The sequence below is a fragment of the Amblyomma maculatum genome, chromosome 7 (genome assembly GCF_055883805.1).
Source record: "Amblyomma maculatum isolate TAMU_Amacu chromosome 7, ASM5588380v1, whole genome shotgun sequence".
NCBI lineage: Eukaryota > Metazoa > Arthropoda > Arachnida > Ixodida > Ixodidae > Amblyomma > Amblyomma maculatum.
In genome coordinates, this window is record NC_139350.1 from 26,878,543 (window position 1) to 26,885,486 (window position 6,944).

Sequence of the window (6,944 nt, forward strand, 5' to 3'; positions counted from 1 at the left end):
GGGAGCATGTGAAACTGGACACCTTCGACGTTTAGGTGCTCTGGTTGGCTGAGGCGCAGGGGAGAAACTGGTGTTAAAATACGCTTTAAACTATTTTACCAAATTAGGCTGAAGACTGCGGGAGATGGAGCTGCGGTATACAAAGGGTGAAAGGAAAGTTTTACCTGTTATATGCATATATTTCATGCACTATGCCACAGAAGGTATACGCGTATAGAGTTTTGTGGTTCCCGAATTTCAAATTGCATACTATTTGCCAAACAAAGCCGCTCCATAGTGGCATACCTGCTGTATGCAGCAATGGCAAGCTAGTGGGATGGTCTCCATCGGGAGGCTGCCGAGCCTTCCTAGGCTTGGTTGGCGACTGAGCCCGGTGAAGACTTCGAGGAGGATGGGCTGTATGACTTGCGGGCACACCGTTGTCTCTCCTGGGGGCTTGTTAAAGGCCCACTGTACACCCTTCGGTCCAATTTTTTTTTTTCCGCGGTGACTTTGAGACTTCGTCCCCACAACTCAAGGCCGCAAGAAGTTTTTGAAAAGAGTAATTAATAACGGAATTACAGCCACCGCAATCAACCGATTTTGAGCTTCCCTTTCTTTCTGTCCCCTCTCAGAAGTTTTTCACTCTCTTGCTGGCTCGTCTAGCCTCCGTAAGCCAAATTCCCCTTCCTCTTCCGCGCTTGGCGGGAGGTGGGGCGTCTTGTGGAGAACGTCACTCGCGTACGCCTTTTAGACTTTTCTTTTTCTTCGCTTTTGCTGTCTCGTTGACGTTGGGCCGAGTCGCCAAACCTCTCTCCTAAAAGGGAGAGAAAACAAGGTCACGGCGGAGTGAAAGCTTCAGGTTGCGCGAAAGAAGGGAAGGCTGTAGAAACGGCGCAGCACACAGAACGGACTCGGAGCAGAGGGGTGGTGATGGTGGTACTCTCTGTGTGCGCGAAAACGAAACGGGCGAGGGAAAAGCGTGCAGCAGCGAGCGATGGACACAATTAGTGGTGTACGCCCATCCTAGCTTCTCCCGTCAGTCAGCGAGATGGACCAATGGACCTCGTTCGCGGCAACTACGTCATAACTGTGGCTCGCCGGGTCAGCGTAGGAAACGGGGAAGCTGGCTTCCCGAAGGAGAACATGAGAGAGCTTTGATTTGTATTTTCGTTGCTTTGCGGCGCGCGTGTCACTGTAGCACTTTGCACAGACTATCTCCGGTACCTAATCGAAACACTTGGCTCCTTTGCTTAAAAGGTCCTTCCCTGTACAGTGGCCCTTTAAGGGCGAATAGGCGGGCACAGTGGTCTGAGCGAGAAGTCGTGGGAGGCGGTAGCCGGCAGCTGACATGGCCGAACACTAACGGGACATAGGGCTCCCTGACATTACGTTTGGCAGGAGCTGACAACTCGGGCCTTCATATCGAAGGGTGATATCATAATCAGCCTGCCAAAGCCTTTGCACTCACGTTATTCCTAGGCGACGCATGCACGTTGATACCGCTCAGTTAAATCGGGCTTTATACATCACGTCGCCGCGAAGGTGGGAGCGAAAACAGAGAGAAAGAGTTGACATAATGGAGGGCTTCGGACCACCTCGCGATGGAGGCTTTCGCCTCACCGGACTTTAGTGGTAACGAGTGCCCCCTATGGTATAAAGCTGAAGCCATAAGCTACTATGTGCAAAAGCCACGTCATTACTTTGAAGCCCGAACGTATAGGCGTAGCTATGTAGATAAGCTCTCGTGTAACTCCAGGTTTAACCACAAGTTAGACCACAGCTAATTAGTTTCTTCCCTTCTCTAGTTTCTCCTCTTTCCACACGAGGTAGCGGAGGTGGCTCAGCTACAGAGCCAGTAGCAGGCCCGTGCATTTTATTAATGCGAAAGCATTACTTCGCTATGTTCACAGTTTTCTGTCCGCAGACAGCGTCCGCAGACCGTGTCAGCAGAACATGTCCGCAGAACATGTCAGCAGAACGTGTCCGCAGAATGTGCCGCCAAATCGTGTCCGCAGCAGTTGTGAGTAACTGAGATTCGGTAGAGGTCAACGAGTGGTGTCAATCGATAGAGGGTGATGTAATGTTGTGTGCGAAAAAATAATTAGGCCAATAAGTTAATTAGGTAAATAATTAGAATAACTGGTTCACAGGAAAGGAAAGGCACAGTATCTGCCACACTTGTTCTGTGGACACCTGAACCGCGCCGCAAGGGAAGGGAGGAAGGAGGTAGTGACAGCGGAAAGAGAGAAAGGGGGCCGTATTGGATATGACGTTAAGGATTTGTCGTCACGCAACCGAAAGTAGAGCCAAAAAAGGGCATAGGAAGGGATTGGCGCTCAATTTGAAAGTACCAAAGATTAAAATGGGCAACCAAGAAGTGAATTAAGCAACTAGGAGCAACCAACAGCAGCATCCGTGCTTTCGCATTACTGCAATGCAGGTTGTACAGTGCTCTTTATTTTTTTTTTCGTTCTTTCCACAGTCGCAACAACACTGACATCGCACAGCACACGTAGACCTTTGTATTTCGCCTCCATTCGGTCAATAAGGCGCAGGTTTGCTAGGCAGGTCTAGGACCTAGTTATACGAGCGAATGCAAGTCAGCGTTCATGTCTTTTCACTTCAGCGTTCCAGCGTGCAGAGATGGCGCAGCGAGGCTGCGGAGTCAGCGGCGGCGACGGAACTCTGGCTTCATGCGCGATGCACCTATTGCTTGGTGCATGCGCAGGAGCGTGACCTTGGCTTGACATGGCGTAATGAAGCCGTCGCTTAAGCAGTCGCACCGCGCATCGAAGTTGCTGTAGCGCGCACGCGTCCTCTGCGGTGGCCATCGCGGGCGGCCCAGCAGCGCTCCATGTCGACGACGTCAAGTGCAACCCCCCAGTGCTACAGCGGGGCGCGCACGCACGCACACCGTTCAAGGATGACAAGGAATGAGTCGTTAGTGTTGTCCTCATAAAATGACGCATACCCACAAGGGGGATTGGCCGCACTTTAAGTAATCAAATTATTATAGAATATCTATCTTTCACGATTAGAGTTGGAGAAATTATAACACCACTAATTTTCTACTTAACATTAAAATATGGTTCAATAATTTTAGACACAAACAGATACAGAGTACACGCATATATGCATTCAGTGTTTGGTAGCGAAAATAGTGCTGCGAAGAAGATCGGCAGTGGCGAGTGGAGCCCTCGCGCTAGGCCAGCCATAGAGTTAGAGGCCAGCCATTAAATATTTCACCCTCTCGCCATGTTGTGCCGTCTTCTAGCTTGTCGCTACGGCTACATAGAGCGTGCATCAGTCTACATGGCTTGTCGACATTGTGAAAGAAATAATGAATGAATGAATGAAACCTTTATTTCATTGAAGGGATGGCTTTCGGCTGCTGTTTGGGTAATTAAGGTATTAGGAGGGATGCGAGTGTAGCATCTAGCTTCTTCACGGTTGTTCAAACTGTTTTTCGTTGCTTGCCATACTGCTGATATGCGCGTTGTAAGTCGACCTCTCTCGCACCCCTCAAAGCAGGCCGCTCTCACTGCCATAGGTGGCACTATAGTAGGGTCACTATATTCTTACTTCTAATTATTTTTACTCTTCAGGTTATAACACGAGAAAAAGACACGATTTGACCTCAACTCTTTTGAATGCGCGAAATAACTGCTTTAAATATTCTTTTTTTTTCCTAGGACAATCACTGAGTGGAACGAACATAACAGCGAGACTGTTATTCATAATTGTGTAGTAATATTTGAAAAGTATCTCCAAATGTTATGAATTTTATGAATTTGAGTTATGTTTATATGCTTGTATTTCGTTTTTTCCCCCACCCTGCTATGATCTGTACTGGATTGCAGTATCTGTAAATAAAATAAATGGCATGTTGTATTGTGATGCTTGATAGTATCCGAAGTGCTAGGGTGGGCATGTCGCCGTGTGGAATGCGCGTAATTTTGTTTGTTCCTCATTAAAAAGATGCGCATATCCATATAAGATGTTTTAGGTCTGCTGTAAACTGTTCCTGTCAGTGGGTGCATGTGTTATGTTTGAGTGTTTCGTGTTTGCCGAGAAAACACTTGTCGATCATGTGTGGTGTGTAGGCTGCATTTGTTATTACTTTGTTGAGAAATATCTCTTGGGGTCGAGTGAGCCCTTTCGTATTACCAAACACTGGCGTTGAATTTGTTTCATATAACCTAGGCCTGCTGTCGTATTTTATTTTGATGCGTGCATAGTGCATCATCGATCAACTAGGAGAGCCTTTAATGAGAATTGTTTGGTAGGGATTGGAGTCTATCGGGTTCGACATGGAGTTGGGAAGCGCGGCATTGCACCTGTCAGCAAGCCCATCAGCTTGCGCGGCTGCCTTCCCCCCATCCGTGCCAGTATGTCCCGGTGTCCATAAAATTTTATTTCTTTTCCAACTTCCCGCATTCGCTTCAGCCTCCTTTTGATGTCATTGGCCACTGTGTCTTCTTTAGTTGGTGCCGTCAGCTCTGCAATCGCTGCGTATTAGTCGGTTAAAATTCGATAGTCATTGAAAATATCTCTTGTGGCTGTAGCTGTCGTAATGGTATTTATGGCTCCCCATATGGCAAGCAACTCGGCGTGTAAAATTGATAGTCGAGGTAGATGGCACGTGTGCTGTCCATTGTGTTGAGGCGCTGCCACACAAACCCATGCCACACGCACCCTTTCATTTCTAATTCCAGCGCCAGTGTTGATGTCTACTGTGTGCAACGGTCTTGTGAAGCCGTTTTCTGTTCTAGAAGGTGCCAGCAGCCACCGCGTTCCGCCTACTAATAGGTCGTTGTGGCCTTAGTGCGATTGCCGGTGCCTCACAGGGGTGAAGTGTTTGTCCCCAAGGGCCTCGGAGCAGTGTTGACTCGGTTGTCCCATGCTATGCTCTGCTTGTTTTGCGTCGCGTTTTCTAGTCGGAATCGCATTCGTATTTTTTGCTTCGTTGATAATGTCTCGTATGGGTGTTACATTGATCAGCTAGCATCTCTTCATTCCCCGTGTGCATAGGAAGCGCAGTAATTGTGTGAAGGGTGGCCCTGTGTAGCTTTTCGATGTCTTTTAGGTCGCGATGAGAAAACACATACAAAGGTGCCCCTTACAGAATCCTGCCGACGGCAACCGCCATAGACAGTGTTTGACACGATTTTTGCCGGGCTCCACCGTAGTTGTTTGAAATCCAGCGAATCACATGCAACATGGGAGTCCAGTTACGCTGTAGTCTACGAATTCATTTACGACGACTGTTGCAAATAGAAATCAGTGCGCCCAAGAGTTTTTTCTGCCCGTTTGCAGACGTGATGTTGTTTTCTCCAATATGCAGCGTAATCTTCTTTTTTTGGCGTTCGTGGCATTCTTGTAATCTGCACTTGAGCTGTGTCTTTTCAGGCGACAGCTGTAGTCCCAATGCTTCTAAGCTATAAGGCTAAAGATTGCTGCTTGCAGCTAGGTCTGCACGCTCTCTTCATTTGTGTAATCCACTGCTTCCATATCCATATTGCGACATCATCAGCGTAGATAATCAAGCAGGTCGAAGTGTCTCTCTCAAGAGCTTCTTCTACACGGGTCATGGCCAAGTTGAATAGCAAAGGCCCGAGGATAGAACTTTGACCCCTCTTATCCAAGCAATAGTTTGGGGCTCCATCCCGAAGCTTTGATATGAAGCCTAATAGACCTGCTTTGAAGGAAGCTGCATATCGAATTGTATGCTTTTTGGCTGGGATATCTCTTCGTTAATTCTTGCAGGATTACCCATTGTTTTACACTGCCGAATGTTGTGCGCATATCAACCACGAGGAAGTAATCTGATGTCTGTCTGCGAGACCTGCGGTTAATTATCCTGCGGAGCACCGAAAGGCAGTGATGCATGCCCATATTCGGCCGGAATTCTCCTGAGCCGGATGCAACCCACGCTGTACGTATTCGATGCAATGCTGTATTCCTGTGGCTATCATGCGCTCAATCTGTTTGCAGTTGGTTAACGTTAGAGCTATTGGCCGTAGGTTCTCTGGTTGTGTGTGGTCCTTGCCTGAGTTCGGTATGGGGTAGACCAATGATAGTTTTAATGCATCTGGCACTAGTCCAGATTCCCATGAATCGTTTATGATAGTTAAGAGCTGATATTGGTGTCACCCAAACCATAAGGTAAGACATGAAAGACTGGCCAACCTTTTTCGCGTTTTGTTTGAGGTCCTTCACTCTCTCGCTCCAGAGGTGCCAACTGGAACCCTGAAGAATATTGTTCAGCTGTCGATAGATTTCTTTTGAATGGGTGATTGTCGCTTTCACAGCAAACTTTCTTCTGCTTTATTGTGGATAGTGCCGGACCTTACGTAACTCAACACGATCGAAAAGTGGCGTTTATAATGCAACGTAACTCCGCTGGGAAAACCAGATGATTGGTTGAACTGAGATTGCATTTGAAAGAAACTCCTATTTTATTATTGACCCTCTCGGAAGCTGGTTTGCGAAGCTATATATCTTAGGGTATGTTGCCCATAAGAACTGCAGCGTAGCCTTTCCCCAATGGAAGTGCCGCCGGGAAATTAATGTGCCTTTGGACATCAAAGATCTCTCTACGGATTTCGCTGTAGTAATGCTTGTGAATATTCGAAACTCGAGAACATTGCCCGGCATCTAGCAGCCTGGGCTGAAAACTTCCGATTCAGGTCCAGAATAATAACGTGCTCTAGTTTTCAGTTACTCGTTCGCTATGAAACAGCGTCTTTCTTCTCAGTTGGTCGGGATGCCATAAGGTGAATGGCAAAAAAAGGATAAATAACGCCAAAAGAGTGTTTTTGCGTTTTGTTTTACGTGCTTTCTCTCTGAAAAGTTCGCACTATGCATTTTGTCATTTCCTAAGGTGAGAGAGCGGCCTGCCCCGAACCACCCTATGAAAAAAAAAAAGGCACTCGAAAAAAGTGATTGCGACGTCGGTTGTT